The sequence below is a fragment of the Macaca nemestrina genome, chromosome 10, assembly GCF_043159975.1.
Source record: "Macaca nemestrina isolate mMacNem1 chromosome 10, mMacNem.hap1, whole genome shotgun sequence".
In the NCBI taxonomy this organism is placed as follows: Eukaryota; Metazoa; Chordata; class Mammalia; order Primates; family Cercopithecidae; genus Macaca; species Macaca nemestrina.
The window spans coordinates 27,473,588-27,492,529 of NC_092134.1; the positions used below are offsets into that span (position 1 = coordinate 27,473,588).

The 18,942-nt window shown below is 41.8% G+C and overlaps 1 long non-coding RNA gene across 2 annotated transcripts in view; it reads right to left on the reverse strand.

The window, feature by feature from the left end:
* Positions 1 to 3,795: 3,795 nt before the first annotated feature.
* Positions 3,796 to 18,942, reverse strand: part of LOC105497698 (uncharacterized) — a 207,365-nt gene continuing 192,218 nt past the window's right edge. The window contains exons 2-4 of one of the 2 annotated variants that reach the window (XR_011608898.1): positions 16,869 to 17,148; positions 9,347 to 9,461; positions 3,796 to 4,579 (exon numbers count right to left, since the gene is read on the reverse strand). This is a non-coding gene — a long non-coding RNA (uncharacterized lncRNA). The other variant, XR_011608897.1, reaches the window with a different exon arrangement.

Sequence of the window (18,942 nt, forward strand, 5' to 3'; positions counted from 1 at the left end):
TTAAGGCAGAGAGTAGCTGCTGGGAAGTTCTCCTTGTATGGACTCTCTCAGTTGTAGTTACTGGCAAACTCTCCAGGTGCTAGCATGTGGATACTGCTTAAAATTTAAACTAACTTGATACTCTCTCCACAGTCTACAACGGGGATAGCTGGATTTCGCAAAGAAACCCCAGACAGCTAGAACTTTACTCATTCTACTATCCGTGAAGTATTAAAAACATACAGCTCTCAGGAGGCTTGGAGCCTGTGCTTACAAAACAAAGTAGATGAAAGTAGGCTATAAATTACTTCACCTGGATAGGCTTGGACCCAAAGCATCCAAAACTTTCAGCAACATGCGGATGGAGGAGTATGGGGAAAAAATCTACCCAATAAATCCAGCATGGGTGGGGTTACTAATTAAAAGCCAGGCTGAGAGGATACTCAGGCCTTGCAGATGACTATATAATGATTTTATCCCATTCTGGAAGCTGCCCAACAGAAGAGTGAGGAACAGTTGCAGGAAATCCTTGCCATTTACTCAGGAGTCGTTGAGTTAGAGCCAAAGACTCTCAACCTGAAATTATACAGAAAGACATGTCCCAGAAGTCAGGTCATCAGATGCAGAATCCAGTCCCCAGGGAATGGGGGAGTTGAGTATCACAGGAGGGCCCTGTTGAGGCTGGCTGGAGTTGCTGGACACTAAGTGCAAAGGCTCACAATTAGAGGGAATGTTTAGACAGAAGACCATCCTATGGCCTGGGTCCACTTAGGCACTGGGAGAGCTAAGATTCAAATATCAGAGCTTGCTTCCAGCAGAAAAGTCCTCGATCTACTTGGCAGCCAGGAGAGTCGGAGGGTCTTCATGGGAGCTGAAACAGTCCACAGTCATGACCCCGAGTTCTGGGACTGGGAGCCTGATTCAACTCCAAACCCCACAAGGGGCAAGATGGAGGCTGTTGATGCAGCTGCTTGTGGAAGGAATTGGTTTACCAGCCACCCGCTCCCTCCTACCTCCTTGAAGATTTGTCTCTGTCAAGTAGAAATGGACCTCTGACACCTCCATCCATTTCATGTCCTCTCTTCTGGTCAACTTGCCGCAAGCTGCCTTGGGTTCTGCTTCCTTCTTCCTTCTGCTCTGCTGATGCATCTTGCTGTTGGCATCTCACCTCACCCTTCACCAAACTTGATGCTTGGAACCACTTCTACAGTTTTGACTTTCACTTCCCTGGTCAATACAGTTCAGATCCTGCCTGGCTATACTTCTTTCATTTGCCCTAGATAAGTCTGGTGATCTTGTACCTCAGCACAGAGCCCTGGGGGAAGCAATCCTGCCGGGGGTACGCACACCCTGGTACAAGATCCAGGCAGAAATTGGGTGGGCTGAGTCCTGCAGGTGAGCATCATCAGTGGATGGGCAGCAAGCTACTGGAGGAGAGAGAGGCTAGGTGACAACGAAGGAGTCGGACTTCTGCTCTCTTTGGATCAAGGTCTCACAATATTTTCTGCAAATTACTGATACGCTACTTTTCAGAAGGTCCCTAAGGTTAGGGGATAAATCTTCACCAGGTGGTGTTTTGGGATCTTAGACAATACATTTTGACACAAGGACAAAGTAAGGCCGAAGTTGGAACAAAATGTCCTCAGATGATAGAAGCTATCTCTCCCATCACAACACACACACACTCACACACACACACACATATACACACACACATACCACTTGACATGCTTGTAGATTACAGCTGCACATGGGACATGAACATCCATCGCTCCAAGGAACATGAAAACGCCTACTGGACTTCTTTCCTAAGCTGCAGGTGTGTGACTGCTCGCAGGGCAGGGCAGAGGGAGTTGTGGTGTTTCCCAGTCACCTGTCTACTCAACCCCAGGCCAGACCATGCAGAAGGGAGCCATGGGGTGTTCTCACACCAGGCAGCACTGACTTGGGAGCTGGCGCCTTGCTTCCTGGTGCCATTGGCAACTGTCCCACAAACCCTTCCCATCATCCACCAACATACCCAAAACATACTTAAGGGAAATGAAAAAACTGCTCCTACTGAATCTCTGTGGTCCCTCAGATCTCCTTAATCATTTCCAGAAATTCTGGGGCACCCCAAAGTGAAGCAGTTCTAACTATGGAAATCGCTTCTGCCTGCAGCATCTGTCTTCCAGCCTAGGAGTTGTACCAGGAGTTATTTTTATAGCCTTCGATTCTGCCTCAGGGACCAAGGCTTGAAACTAGCTTAAGAAATTTAGATGAAACAAATTTGCAAGTCTCAACTGAAATCTTGGAGCAGCTGATCTAATATCTGCAGTACCTAACCGCTCCGACTAAGTGCTTTCTCATCCTTTCAAAAACCATGTTGTCAGCCTAAAAGAGGAAGAGGAAACTGACAAAGTTTTGATGATGCTTACAAGTTGATTTCCTGCCTTCGTTCTCAAATAGTTCCGCTCAAGTCTTTGGCTGCTGGTTTTAGAAACTACACTATAAATATAAACAGTAATAATGCTACTGCTTGGTATTTACATCAGAGATCCTCCTCCACAGTGACTGCCAGGTGCTTTCCAAATTGTCTGATGTGTACAGTCTGTGCTTGGCTCAGCCCAGAAGTCCACTGTTCTACAGGTCCCTTCTAAGTTTTTTTCAGTGGCTTGAATTTCCACATCTAAAAGAGAAGTGTCTGCTCTGCAAGTACTGACTGTCTCAGTTTCCCTCTTCCTTATACCCCCTTTTAGCACTCCGCTGCCCCTCAATCCCTCCTGCCAGCACCTATCCAGATTCAAAGTAGTGGATTTAGTAGTAGGTGCAGTATGAGTTGTGGGAGTCAGTGTTGGAGAAAGGATGCAATGGAAGGAATGTTCGTGTTCTCCTGAAATTCATATTTTAAATCTAAACCCCCATTGTGATGGTATTAAGCTGGGCCTTTGGGAAGTGATTAGGTCATGAGGATCCTTCATGAATGGGATTAGTGCCCTTTCAAAAGAGGTCCCAGAGAACTAATTGTCTTGCCTTCTTTCCACCATATGAGAATATAGAAGTACCCTTTTGCAACCAAGAAGAGGGCTCTCACCAGAACTCAACCATGCTGGCACCTTGGTCTTGGACTTCCAGCCTCCATGACAGTGAGAAATAAATTTCTGGTTTTTTTATAAGCCACTCAGTCTATGGTATTTTGCTATAGTGGTCAGAGCTGCTTAAGACAGAGGATGCTGTGATTTGCACAGTGAAGAAGAGGAAAGATGATTTTTCTTTCTCTATCTGAAGTCCTGATTAAATTAAAAAAAAAAAAAAAAAGTCTCTGTAAAGAGTAGAATGATGGTTACCAGAGGCTGGGAAGGGTAGTCGGGGCGGTGGTGGGGAAATGAAAGAGATGATTAATGGGTACAAAAATATAGTTAGATAAAATAAATAAGATTTTGTATCTGATAGCACAACAGGGTGACTACAGTCAACAATAATTTATCGTACATTTTAAAAATAACAAAAAGAATAATTGGAATGAAATGATAAAGTTTTTTGGTGATGGATACCTATTTACCCTGGTGTGGTTATTATGCATTGTATGCCTGTATTAAAATATCTCATGTATCCCATAAATATATATGCCTACTCTGTGCCCATAAAAGTAAAAAAAAAAAAATAGTCTCTGCAATCATCAGGTCCCTGTTGTTTGCCTAAAAATTCAGGGCTTTGTACCTGTTTTTCTGAGGTTCCTAAGAACTCTGATGATGATCATTCTTCAGCCTGTCATGACTCACTTTTGGATCATCAAGGTGGAAGCCTATTGCTTTTCCTTTGTCCCCAAATGCCTTTTCACCTAACTTGCTATAAAATGAATGTTTCTTCCTGCCCCCCCACCCCCAAATAGCGTGTTTTTTCCTATCATGAAAAATGAAATGTCAACAACAAAAACAGATATTTTTGCCATAATTGTACCCTACCTTAGGCTGAAAATCTTTGGAGATTTTTTGTTGTCACAATGATTGGGGAATTCTGCGGCGTTAAGGTGGTGGGAGGTCAGGGATGCCCCATGCCCTGCAGGGTTCAAACAGTGCCTGGCATGTTCACAGGTGCTTAACAAATATTTGTTTACTGAGTGAGCAGGAGCAGGGGTCATCATTTCTGAGGCCTCACTCCTCAGGGGAGCAACTTGCTTATCTGAGCACCTTCAGGTGGGTCATGCACACCGACAAATAGGGCAATTTCCTCACATAAGAATGACAATCTTTGGGCAATTACTCATTCTCCTCTAAGCTGTCACTTTCTCAGGCATGTGGTGGTCATTCGAGCTGTTCGCAATTATTCCCAGATCTCCTCCTCCTGGACATAGAATAAGATGACAGTTTCCTACCGTTTTGATGCTAGCAGTGATCATATAACTTACTTGGCCAATGAAATACGATGGGAAGTGATGCATGTCATTTCTAGGGAGAAGCTTCAGAGCCAGTGTGCAATTCACCATCTCCTGTTCCTGCTGCCACAGCGGTCATGGATCCTCGTCATGAGACTGCCTCTGAGTGCCTGAGTGGCTGGGGAGAGCAGAGTCTCCCTGCCGAGTTGTGTTGGATGGGTAGGATGTAAGTTCCACCATGATAGACTGAAAACAGAATGTGAGCAAGGAATCAGGTGCTACCTTGTTAAGCCACTGAGATTTGGTGGTTATTTGCTACCGCCATAACTTTTCTTCTGACGCTATAGTCTAATCTGGAGTTTTCAAGGAAACCAATAAGAAGTATCCCTACTTCTTCACCCAACAACTGAACAAAATAAGAAATGAGACAAAAAGAAAGACAGATGGAGGCCAAACTCTTAGCTTTATTATTAACTTAATCCAGACAACACTGGACTGAAGCAGAGATCCCTGTGAAGAGTGTAGGGGTAGTGAGGGATGGAGTCGGAGGCAGACCTGCTCAGCCAAGTCTTAAAGGTTTATCTGGGCATAGGTTCCAACTCCAGCTACAGTAGGTATATTATTATTTTTCTAGGGTGGCCATCATAAATACCGCAGACTGTGTGGCTTAAACAATAAAGGTTTCTGTTCTTACAATTTCGGAGGCTAAAAGTCTAGCATCAAGGCGTCACCACAGGTGGTTTCTTCGGAAGCCTCTCTGCTTGGCTGGTAGATGGTCATCTTCTTCTATTTGTATCTTTATGTGGTCTTCCCTCTGCATGTGTCTGTATCCTAATCTCCTCTTCTTATAAGGACACCACTTATATTAGACTAAAGCCTATTCCAATGACCGTATTTAACCTTATTTACTCCTTTAAAGGCCCTCTCTCCAAATACAGTTACATGTTAAGTCACATGAGGGCTTAGAAATTTGCAAGGGAGGAGGAGACACAATTGAGCTCACAACAGTAGACTTCTCCATTGGCAAAGCAGCTGCAAAGGACAAAACACGTGGAGCTGAGATAAGCGTGCCCCGTTACAGTCTTTCCAAGTGGACTCTTCACACATCACTTATTCCAAATGGACCATTCACCTATCACTCAACCTCTGGGAGGAAAGGGGTGAAGAGATGCCAGCTTTTTCCCATCAGCGGAACTCCTTCCACATGGAGAAAACATCATAGGGAAAGTTCCCCGTGGTGTGGGGAAGACATGTGTCCCTACCAACAGTCCACATCTGATTCGACCCTGTGCCCTCATGGCCAAGTGCAGGACTTGGCTCATGGAAGGCTCTCAGGAAGACAAAAGAGTCTCTTAATTGACACGTCTTACATTATTTTGTTTTGGTTACAACACTGTTGTGCCATGTTACTCTTTAGTCCGTTTGTCTCTTTTTCGCCTACTCACCCCAACTGTAGCTCTGCTAGGAGAAAGAACTTCCTAGTATCCCCAACTACACCCTGCATTGTACCAGCTGTACAGCAGCTGCCCAATGGGGTGGTGGCACATGGAGCTCTAGGTTTATTTTTGTTTACTGAGTTTCTCACACTGCAAATGGGCCTGAGAAATGGAATGTGGTCAAGTGGAGCCTACTAAACAGATGGGAGGAGAATCCTTGAGGTGTAGGGATGACCACTATCTTCCCAGGTAAGACTACGCCACAGTGGTAACAGCCTGTGGTCCCTATGATCCTAAAAGGGTAGCTGGGTTGGCCTGCCAAGTGCCCCTGCTTTGGGGAAGGAAAATGAACATGAGGGAGGCAAGCCAAACGTGCATGGCTCTGCCCCAAGAAGCCAAAGTGGCCTTTTGAAAGATTAATGGGGCATTTGGCTCTCAGCTTCTTAACAAGGAGGAAGGGAAAAAGCTTTCTGAAAAACACCAACAGCTTCTGGCAGGGATTCCAGAGGAGGGATTGAAGGCTGCAGGATAGGTCTTGGTGCTTTTTTCCCAACCCTGGTTTTATTTTTTCCCACAGCCTCTCTCATCCTGCTTCTCTTGCTTCCTCTTCTTATTTCTTCTTTGGTGTTTTGGCCTCCCAGAATGATTTCTGCCTTTCCTTTCATTTGCACTGCCATTAAACCTTCTTTCTGTTCTCATTTGTCAGAGGTACGTGGGAGAGGCACTTTGCAACGTAGAAAGACACAAACTTCAGAATGCAGCCTGGGCTTGCAGCTCAACTCTGCAAATGTGTAAAATGTGAATAGAGGACATGGATTGTGTTTGTTCCCTTTTTAAAGGGATGGTGCCCATATACTTCTTTGTAGAAATATTCCTCCCTACTCTGGGTGATTCTGGTGGGGATATCAATCATGCCACTGCTGCACTTGCCTTGCCACAGCAGCAGGTATGTGATCGGAGTTCACAATTCTGATTCCACCTGTTGTGCTCATTGGCCCAAGGCAATCAAGCTGAGCCAATCAGGATTCCTCTGGGGATGCCTTGAGCTGCAAGGTGGAAGGACCGTGTAGCCTGTGGCTTGTGGGGCCATCTTTCCTCCCAATGGAGGGAAAGCTTCCAGAAGCTACAGCAACACAGAACAAAGCTACATTAAAGACAGGGCACAGATGGGACACCTGGGTCCAGGAAAGGAGCTGGATTAACCTCTGCACGCTGTAGTTTTCTATCAGATGAGCCATTTTTTTTTTTTTTTTTTTTGGTTTCTGTTATTCTTGAACTTGTTTGGACTTGGCTTCTGTCACATGCAACCAATAAAGCCCTAGTGATCACATTGTGTTTCTTCAGGCAACTCATTTAACTGTTTGGAGCCTCAGTTTTCACCTAAAAATGGACTCCTCTAATGCTCATCTAAATGGGGTGTGCCCCCAACAAAACGTGCTTCCCTCTCCTGTAAGAACCAGCATGTCTTTGCCTTTTTTTTTTTTTTCCAGAGTCTCACTCTGTCACCTAGGCTGTAGTGCAATAGCGTGATCTCAGCTCACTGCAGTCTCCGCCTCCTAGAGTCAAAGGATTCTGCTGCCTCAGCCACCCTAGTAGCAGGGATTACAGGTATGCATCACCATGCCCTGCTAATTTTTGTATTTTTAGTAGAGACGAAGTTTCACCATGTTAGCCAGGCTGCTCTTGAACTCCTGACCTCAGGTGATCCACCCGCCTCAGCCTCCCAAAGTGCTGGGATTACAAGCGTCAGCCACTGGCCTGGCAGAACCAGCATGCCTTCTTGCACTCATTTCTGGACTAGACTTTTTCTCCACTAGACAGAGTTGAGGGACTGTCTTTTCAGCACTTGCCCCGGAACAAGGAAAGAGTTCAACCATTGTTGATTCACTTCTGTTTTCCCCTCTTTCTCACTTCTTTCAGAAATCTAGTTATAGCCTCTTGCTTGTACCTCTTACTTCTTTCCTTCTATTTTCCTTCTTTTTTGGGCCAAGTTTCCAGTGTATTTCCCCTAATCCTCCCACAGGTACATTTTCTTGCCTGGGTACTCAGTGTACGTGGAAAAATTACGGTCGTTAGTAATTGTGTGTCCAAGTGATGCTGTAAAGAAGTTCTGCTCCAGCTGTCTTTGCCATGGAAGGGCAATTAGCCAACTGTGCCTGCAAGCGTGTAGTTGTTGTAAGTATCACAAAGCTTTAATGCCCAGAAATCATTGCTGATATAAGAATTTTGTCCGCCCATAGGGAATTTTAGCTTAGTGGTGAAGCAACCACTCATGAAATTAGTCACATGCAGACTCTATTTCTACCCATCCTCCCGAAGCCTGGCTGACACAGTCTTCTTTTTCTCTATATTTTTCTTTTTTAATTTTTTTTAATTTTTTTTTTAATTTTTTTTTTTGAGAAGGAGTCTCGCTCTGTCGCCCAGGCTGGATTCTTTTTTTTTTTTTTTTTTAAATAGAGATGAGGTCTCTGTATGTTGCCCAGGCTGGTCTTGAACTCCTAGGCTCAAGTGATCTTCCTGCCTCGGCCTCCCAAAGTGTTGGGATTACAAGCATAAATTATCACACCTGGCCGCAGTCTTCCTTATACGTGGCATTTTTATATTTCCCTTACATTAGAACATTCCCACACAAACTCAAGATGATCCCAAGGTGGGCATGTTGCCAAAGTCCTTTTCCTCTTTCTGCCCAAACTGCTTCTTTCTCCTGGCTTTCCAGCCAGGCACCAACCTTCTCCCAGGCACCAGGCTTCCAACCTGGGTGGTCATGCTAAATGTTTTTCACTTCGTCCGCAAACCATGAATATTCCGTCTCAAACCCATCTCCTCTTTTGCTGTCATCATCCCAATTCAGGACCACTTACCTTTCACCTGTGTTACTTCAGGAGCCTCTGTCTGCTCACAGAAGTGAACTTACTTGCTCTTGGGAAGGTTTTGCTAGCAAGAGGCAATTCTGATCCTTAACTCCATGTTTCCCACCTGCTATGGACTCAACTATGTCCTCTCCCCACCCCAAATTCATGATTCTTATGTTGAAGCCCTAACCCCCAATGTGATATTTGGAGATGGGACTTCTGAGAGGTAATTAAGCTTAGATGAAGTCATGAGGGTGGAATCCTTATGATGGGATTAGCGCCTTTGCAAGAAGAGACACCAGAGAGCTTATTTGTTCTCTGTCTCCATGCACACACAAAGAAGGGGTCATGTGAGTACACAGCATGATGGCAGCCATCTACAAACCAAGAAGGGAGCCCTCACCAGAACCTGATCATGCTGGCTCCCAGATCATGGACTTCCAGCACCCTGATCATGGACTTCCAGCCTCCAGAACTGTGAAAAAATAAGTGTTGTTTAAGTCACCCAGTCTGTGGCATTTGGCTACAGCAGCCTGAGCTAAGACACCATCCCAAATTTGCTACAATTAATACGCAGATCCAGGAGTGACAGCACTTATCATAGATGCTAACTACTTGGAGGAACTTCTTTGACCAGAGTTTCTCAGCCTCTGAAAAGGACCACTTTCCTTATGAAAATCCATGCTGTCTATATGTTTTTGGGATAAGTCAGTTTCATTACTTACGTGATAATCACACCTCATGTCATCTTGTTTTCAAAAATAACTGTTTAAATTGCTATTTAAATGTGAGATGTATGGTCATGCAGGGTGGTTCTCAGTTTTTCCTTTGCCGTTCTGGCTAAAAAACAAACAAAACAAAACAAAATACAAGTAGCTGAAACATTTTCCCATTTAAAATTTTCCTGAAAACAACTCTCTGGGTTAGTAAGATCGACAATCATCTGCTTATCATTTCAGTGCTCATCACCTGTTTTCCTAAAAAATTGAATTAAAAGTAAATTAATTTACCTGAGCCTTGCCCTTGAGGCCAAGACACTGATTGCTCATTGAATATGCATGCGCTCACCCACTTCACCACTGCCTTGCAAGTCAGTCGAAGCCATATGACTCTTTCTGGCCAGTGGACTATAAACAAAAGTAACAAGGTATCGTTTCCAGTCTGAGGGAGTGAGAAGCTCCTTTATAATTCTTTGGCTGTATCTTTCCTAAACTCAATGACCTTAGGAGCCATGTGTTAAGCTACTGGAATCACAAGATAAAAGCATATTGGTTCCCTGAACCCACCACTTGGAAAGGAGTTTCCCTGGAGAGTCACGAGACTTGGCGAAGAACTTTATGTACCAAAATAAATCTTCATGTGAAAGTCACTGTAATCTGGGAGTGTGTTACTGCAGCGTAACTTAACATCACCCTGACTACTAGACTCATACCTACAATATTTTTCTCCTTCTGTTTTGGTTCTTCCCTGTCTTTTGACCTTCAGTGACTGTAAATAACATCCATAAAAGCTTTCAAAGGCCTGCCTTAAGCTGCTTTTTGTTTCTCCTGAAACCTCCAACAACCCTGCCAGACTGCTATTTTCAAAGGCTGAGGCCTCAAGTCTGATTTTACATCAAAGACATGCAAGCATGACCCAAAAGATGAAAAAACTTAAGAACATCCAAGAGTCAGGGGCTTCGCTAATCACTGGGCTTTGCTAATATAAACAACAAGGCAATCTCCTAAAATGTGTGAAATTTTCATATTTATATTTCTTATTTTCTAATCTAGAAACTGTAGCAGAAGGAGAGGTAGAAAAGGGAGAATAGTCATTTACTCTTTGATTTGGCTTTAATTTCCTTGGCAGACAAATTAATTTTACATTTTATCTCATTTTAGAGATGTTAATACTTTTTAAAAGAGCACCACAGAATAGTCTGGGGACCTACATTCTAATCCTAATTATTTCAGTAGCTAATCTATGAGCTTGACTGTCTAACTCTAACTGGCATCTCTGATTTTTAGCGAGCTTATCAGAACATTGGGCATGGTAATTCACCTTCTTCACTAAGTTATTGCAAAATTGCAATTCAATGTCTGAAATGCTTACCAAAGTACTCCGCACATGGCAGATGCTAAAGAGTTTGTTGAATGACTATCCATGAGCCAATTAACTTAACTGCTTCCCTTTTATTCTAATAGAAACTGCTAATACTGTGATGTAAAACATAAATGGTGCAAGGGGTGTGGGGTCATTTTAGTCAACCAGAATGTCATAGTTGATAAATGTATTCTTGTGTGGACATGTTTGACAATGAAAACAATTCTTGCTCTACTCTACTGAGCTATTATAAAACTCAAATTAGATTACCTGTGAAAATGCTAGGTAAGCTGTCAAGTGACATACAAATATAAAATGCTGGTGTTAATAATATTGTGACCAAGGCTGGCTTCATTGGTGTGTGACCTGTGTAGTCACATAGGGCCCTGCACTTACGAGGGTTCCACCGTTGGTTGAATGATGTACTATCATCATCTTGAAACCTTAGTATTTGTTTTTTGTAAACAAGGGGCCCCACAATTTCATTTTGCGCTAATTATATAGCTGGTCCTGGTTGTGACTCAAAATGTTGTTTCTTTTTACAAAAGGAGAGCCTTAGATGCTTTTACTGGTCCCTTTCAGTCCTAAAATTATATGATCCTAAAAAATATTCCAAATGTTGTACCATTTTTATTTATTCATTTAAAAAATCCTTCTATTTCTACCATTCTTCTATTTCGATTCAACATTTTTTAAAGTATCTGTTATTTCTCACAAGCTCTCAATCTTTCACTTTCCACTTCTGCAAAGCTCTGGGAAAAGATTTTATTTTCCCTAATAGATTCAGTCTACTTAGCTAAAATCCTTAGAGACAATTTCAACTTTGTGTTTTTATGAGGCCTCTTTCAAAGTATGCTGTGCTGCTGCACACTTAACAGTCTGGATTCTAGGCTGAAGACTTGCACTGATATTGAGTAATGCATTTTATGTTTTTACAAAAAGCATATTTTTTAAACATCTACATTGCAAAGGAAACTTAGGAGTCACAGTCCTCTTCCTCTGAATCAGAGAGGCTATAATGGAGCCGAACATGTAGAAGACTTGGCATTAGTAGGTTTATGTTCAAGTTCTTGTTCTATCATTTACTGGATATGTGAACCTAACTGAGTTGCTTCAATCACTCCAGGCCTTAGTTTTCTCATCCATAAAGTGGGGTGGCAGGGGGAGGGGTAGATATTATTTGCTTCATAGGGCTCTGGGGGAAAGAAATGAGAATGATGTCCTTAAAAATCTTTTGTAAGGAGACTAACATTCTAGAAGTTTTTTTTTCATTTTAAATAATTTCATTCCATGAATGAATGAATGAATCAGCCATAAAAATCTAAAGATCTAAAGTGAACCCTATACCTCCTGCACTATTTCTCATGATGGTTAGCTTAGCAGATTCCACTGGGTTCAGTAAAAAACAGGTCAACTTGTTGATGAATATTCATTTAAGGAATACCTTCTCAGCACCCACTATGACCTGGGTACTTTGCTAAGCATACACCAAGAATTCTGATGCTATTAGTATTATTATTATTAAATTAAATTAAATTTTAAGTTCCAGGATACATGTGCAGGAAGTGCAGTTTTGTTACATAGGTAAATGTGTGCTATGGTGTTTTGCTGCACCTATCAACCCATCACCTAGATATTAAGCCTAGCATGCATTAGCTATTTATCCTGATGCTCTCCCTCCCCCAGCCCCTCTGGCCAGGCCACAGTGTGTGTTGTCCCCCTCCGTGTGTCCATGCATTCTCATATGACATGAATTAGAAAAAAACTACTTTAAAATTCATATAGAACCAAAAAAGAGCCCATATAGCCAAGATGATCCTATGCAAACCGCCCCCCCAAAAAAAGCTGGAGGCATCACGCTACTTGACTTCAAACTATACTACAAGGCTACGGTAACCAAAACAGCATGGTATTGGTACAGAAACAGATACATAGACCAACAGAACAGAATAGAGATCTCAGGAATAAGACCACACATCTACAACCATCTGATCTTTGACAAACCTGATAAAAATGAACAGTGGGGAAAAGATTCTGTATTTAACAAATGGTGCTGGGAAAACTGATCAGCCATATGCAGAAAATTGAAACTGGACCCCTTCCTTACACCTTATACAAAATTAACTCAAGATGGATTAAAGGCTTAAATGTAAAATCCAAAACTATTGGTGGGAATTCTGATATTATTAATTCACAGTCTAATATATTCTGAAAAAACAAAACCACATAACATTATACATTCCATCATAAATATTTTGTCAGCAAATATTTATGGTCATCCACAATATGCCAGGTTTGTAATATGAAGATTTTTAAAGGAGAGATAGAAGTTGCTATGGGGATCATAATAAAGAGTCTAACCAAATCTCTCTCTTTTTAAAAAATATGGCAAGGAGTAGAGGAAAGTTATTGGAAAAAGCTGGAAGAAAAAGTCCTCAGAGAATTAATAGTAAAATGCCAGGATGGGCCATTTCAGATGAGAAAAGGTAAGCCTTGGGCTGAGATGGAATGAGAAGGGGAGAGAAGTAGAAAATTAGATGCTCTGCATAATAGCCTAAGAATTATAAATGTCTCCAAGGAACATCAAAAGCAAGAGAGTAAAGGAACCTAGAATAGAAGGAACTAAGGGAGATTAATGGAAGGAAGGGGTGGGGAAAGAGAGAGAGAGAGAGACAGTGGTGAAGATTTAGGAAGCCTGGGCCCTGAGAAGGGGTGGCCAGGGAGAAGCTTCCTGTGGGCGGAATGGCACTGCTCCCAGCTGTGTCAGTTGTGCACTGTACAACTCCAGGGAGAAATATTGGCAATATCGGCCTGCTGGTTCACATAACTATTAGAACAATTTCTCGGCAAATTGTTAAACGAAATTATGGGAGGCCATTATTTTGGATTGAACTCGTGCACTAGGCCACAGCAGACCAGACCAAACCAAAATGGAGTCACTCATGCTAAATGTGATATAATCAAACTGAAACTTTAAGGAAGTAGATAGGTTCTAAAACAGACCATGTTTTGTTTAACTGCAGCACAAGAAGGTGCCCTCTACTCTAACCCTTACAAAAAATTACCTGATGTCCTTTTTCCCAACTTACAAAACCCATTGTTCTGCTATTTCCCAGTGGAACTGGAGAACAAATAAGTACATTTATGATGGTGACAGAATGAATCAACACCTAAAGTTGGGGTAATTGTTAAATTAAGTTTAGCCTAAAGCTGCCTCCTTCTATAGTCTACATTCAGCATAAGTGTTTCCCCATACATAGTGAACTGTAACCTGATTGGAGGTATAAACAGACTGTAACCTATTCTTGTGCCAGTCACCAAGTTTTGGTCAATCAAAGACAGCCAGCTGTTTAAACTGTGCTCAAATAAGCCGAACACTGGGCTATAACAAATCCGGCTATTTCTGTACCTTACTTCCTTTTTCTGTCCATAAATCTTCTTTCATTTTGTGAGTATGTTGTAGCCTCTGAACCTGTTCCAGTTTGGGGGCTGCCTGATTCATGAGTCATTCTTTGCTCAACTAAACTGTATTAAATTTAATTTTTCTTTTAACAAGATGATAATAAAGACCTTGAAGGATGCACTCTTTTTAAGTTTACAGAAAGTTGTCTTTTGGACTAGCAGGGCTACATGGTCAGGGGAATTTTGAGAATAGTTGTTCACCTTTATATTGCTTCTGGCAATTGCTCTTGGGCATCACCCCAAAATCTCCACTTAAATTACACTATACATAATTTCCTTGTATGGTTATGGTTTTGGAAAATTCAGGGAAAAGTGCAGCATGGTGGACATAGGGTGGTAGAGAGGAGGAGCTCTACAAGGAGACATCAGGAAATGGAGAATTCGGTAGAAACCTGGACTCCCCAGGAAACTCATAAGTACCTGGGAAATCCCTGCGGATGTGAGGGGTTGGGAAGACACAGAACAGTTTCCACTTCCGTGAAATGAGGGTTCAAGCAGTTTCTATTTAAATATCACAGGACAGGGTAACTCCAGTAGGCTGGAGAACCCGGGGTCTCCAAAAGAAACCAACATCAGTATTGTAGGTACTAGCAATATCAGATGTGTCTTTCAAATAAAACCTCCTCCTGCCCCACAGATACTCAAGCTATTCTTTTAGTCTCTCATCCTCAAAGGCACACACAAAAGGGAGCAATTGCTTTTTAAATTCTGCCTGCTAGATAGGGTCTGATGAATACATTTCCAGAAAATGTTGCCAAGAAACTTGGAACCATCCTTCTCCTAACCAAGCTCATGACGACTCGAAAAACCCTGTGATCTCCATGGACCTCAGGTAAAAACACCTGTCTCGCCTCTCCAATCAGCTATGACCAAAACAGTAACAAGAGCTTCCTTGGATGCAAACCTCCTTGGAAAATGTAAAAGGGCCATAGAAACTGAGGAAGATAATTATGCAAAGGAACATTTTCTTGTCTCTGACTACGTAGGACCACATTCAGAACCACAAGGGACCCTGCAGTAGGCCATCCTTCTCTGCAGAGGGAAGATGCAGGCCTGGTCTAAGTGGCTGCAGCTGCTCGGAAGTGGCCCTCACTGGGACCCAGGAGGTGTCCTAACAGTCCGCAGCAAAAGTTCTCATTTTACTTGAAAGTACAGCTTTCTCCACTCCTCACCACCCCCAGAATTTGTAATCTAGATTTTAAACCACATGTAGTCATGCCAAACATTTTTTTCTGAGATTGTCAAACGTTTGTAGTTAATTATCAGTTGGAATCGATGTAACAAAATCTGCATTTCTATGCTGGATTTTGTTAAAATGCCTCTGATATCGGCCGGGGGTTGTGGTTAGTGTATTGCTAGTACATGCAATGAGGTTTTTCCTTCTTCTCTGAGGAAAACCCCAACAGGCTTTATAAATCAGTACTATCAACTGGAATGGCCCAGACTTACCGTAAGAAAGTGCCATCACTTCCACTTTTAAGAAACAATGAACTATTTCCTGGCTTCTCAATTAGGAAGGCTTTTTGGGACTTTGAAGAAAAAAAATGTAATACGTAATAAATATACTAAGGAACAAGCATGATTAATGACAGTTCAGAAAGAGTCTTCAAGCTGGTTTCTTATAGCTCAGGAATCTACATTTACTTCTCAAGAAAACCCAGCTTCCGTGAGGGCTATAATGAATGCACAGAGAAAGTCAGAAAATACAAAAGAAATTCTCACTCTAGGATTTGACTCAAGTCTTAAGCCTTCCTTGAATGGGTGGGGTAGGCTAAAAAGCCACTCTTGCCACTCATTGACTTCTTATCCATTGCATTGGAAGCTGTTATGAAGGCATAGTGGGGGTTGGAGTGGGAGCCCAGAGATCACCTTCCTCCTGCAGAGAAGAAAGGAAAACAGCTTGTGTCCTGGCATCTTCTTAGGACTTCTGAGCCTAATCAACATATTAACTCTGGAAGATGTGATCAGACCAGAATGTATCCCCCAGTCAGCCTTATCTCTCCTTCCATCTGTGGCCAAAGAGAAATAGGTCTCTCTCTGTATGAAACACACCCATTCATTAACTCTTGGGAAGCTATCCCCTCCTCAGCTTTTCCAGTACATCATTTTACCTCATTGTACAGTATCTTAATCACTCCAGCTTCTTGCCTCCATAGACCTGCTCATGCCTTCTCCATCCAAAGATGAGGGATTCCTACTCTTTTTCCTTCCATCACCTGAATTTCCCTTTTTTTTTTTTTTTTTTTTTTTGAGACAGGATCTCACTCTGCCACCCAGGCTGGAGTGCAGTGGCACCATCTCGGCTCACTGCAAGTTCTGCCTCCTGGGTTCACGCCGTTCTCCGGCCTCAGCCTCCCAAGTAGCTGGGACTACAGGCACCCACTACCACACCCAGCTAATTGTTTTGTATTTTTACTAGAGATGGAGTTTCACCGTGTTAGCCAGGATGGTCTCGATCTCCCAATCTCGTGATCCACGCACCTCGGCCTCCCAAAGTGCTGGGATTACAGGTTTGAGCCACCACTCCTGGCCCTCCATCACCTGAATTTCAAAATCATGCTGCCTTCACCTCCTTATGTAACATGTGCTCTGTCACCCATGGCAATCTCACTCACTGCTTGCCCATGAGACTTCTGAGAATCACCACGTACCTTCCATTGCCCACATCCTAAAAAACTCTTTTCAGTAATTACTGGGATTTACCTTTTTGCTGCAATTATTTTCACACTGATGTTTTTGACATTCCTTCTTGCCACCAGTTGTATGATAATGGCTTTTCCCTCTCCTGCTATTTCCAATTGCTGTCTTTCCACTTACACTGTCAGTTCTTTCCCTTTAAAGGACCTTTAAAGGTAGGGTGGTCAGAGGATTTCATCCTCACTTTTCCGCGATATGAGTTTCTTCTTCTGTAAAAGGAAGATGATGATGTTGCTAGTAGAAATATGAAATGGTGCAGTCACTTTGGAAAACAGTGTGACTATTCCTAAAAAAGTTAAAACATAGAGTTACCATTTGACCCAGCATTTCTACTTCCAGGTATATACCCAAGATAATTTTTTAAAATACATGTTAACACAAAAACTCATATGCGGTTATTCATAGTAACATGATTTATAACAGCCAAAGAGTGGAAACAAATGTCCATCAACAGATGATGGATAAACAAAGTGTGATGTATACACACAATGGAATATTACTCAGTCATACAAAGAAATGAAGTGCTGAAACATACTACAGCATGAATAAACCTTGAAAACATGCTACAGAACATGAATGAAGTTAGTCACAAAAGACTACATTCTATACGATTCTGTTTATATGAAATGTCTAGAGTTGGAAAATGTATAGTGATAGAAAGTGGATTAATAGTAGTCTAGTGACAGGGGAAATGATGAGGGATTAGGGATAATAGCTCTCTTAGTCTAATTATGCTGCTATAACAAAATACCACAGACTGGGTAATTTATAAAGAACAAAAATTTACTTCTTACACTTCTGAAGCCACCAATGTTGGTGTCTGGCGAGGGCTGTTTTCTGCTTCCAAGATGGCACCTTGCTGCTGTGTCCTCATATACCGGCAGGTGGAAGGCAAGAGGGGCAAACTCTCTCTGAAGCCTCTTTTATACAGGTATTAATCTATTCATAAGGGCGGAGTCCTCACGAGTTAATCACTTCCCAAAAGGCCCTCCTCTTATTACCACCTTAATGAGTAATTAAGTTTCAACATATTAATACCTTTTTGAGGGACACCACATTCAAAGAAAAGCAATAGCTAAAGGTTATAGAGGGGTTTTTGTTTTTGCAGTGATTAAAAATTTTCTCAAGTTGTGTTGATAATTGCACAACTCTGTGAATGTGCAAAAAAACCCCATTGAATCGTACACTTTAAATGGATGAATTGTATGGTATGTAAATTATATCTCAATAAAGCAGTTACAAAAACAAACAAGTAAAAAACGTTAAGAAAACAAATGAAAACCAAAGAGGAAGAGGATGATATACCTACCTCATCAAAGGTGGGGGGAAGATTGATAAAATGAGGCACGAGCATCCCACAGCACAGTAACTAGCTCATAAGGAGTGCTCAAAAACTGCTAGATATCGATAATGTTATTCTACTTTCTTTAGTTACATCTTATGTTCACAGTTCCTTTCACCGTAAGAAACAGAAAACTCCATAAACATAGAGCAGAGTGTGATTCAAAGAACTCACATTCAAGGGCTGGAAGCAAAGTTTCATGCATTCTTTTACATGTATCTAATACTACTTCATAATAAAAATACTTTCAAAGAGTCATTAATGGGTCTAGTTGAGCTTGGTTCTTATTAAATATTTATAGAGTTGGCAACCAGCTTATCCATACAGGGAATTAGACAATAGAAGCTGCTCCTTTTGTATCTGGGTGTTCATATTGTTTTCTTTGGCAGAGTACCAGAAAAGTTAGGTTTGAAATAGAATCCTTGGAGGAGAGGTGGTTAGGATTTGCAACTCTCCATTCTGTCCCTTTTTTAGTAAGTTTTGAGTAATCTTCCTGTACTTGGTGCATACTGTCCCTAAGAGGATAATGATGATATCTCATGATTTGAATAGTAAACTTCCTTTAGGAATAGTTAACTGAGGAGTCATTGGGATTATTGTTCCCTTAAATATGCATTTAAACACCAAATGCTAATCTTTTATTGAACTAGAAAAACATAAAAGTTTACATAGTGAAGGTGTCAGCCCTATAGCTAAGGTATAAATTTTTCAAGTAAAAAATTGCTATGATGTATCTCT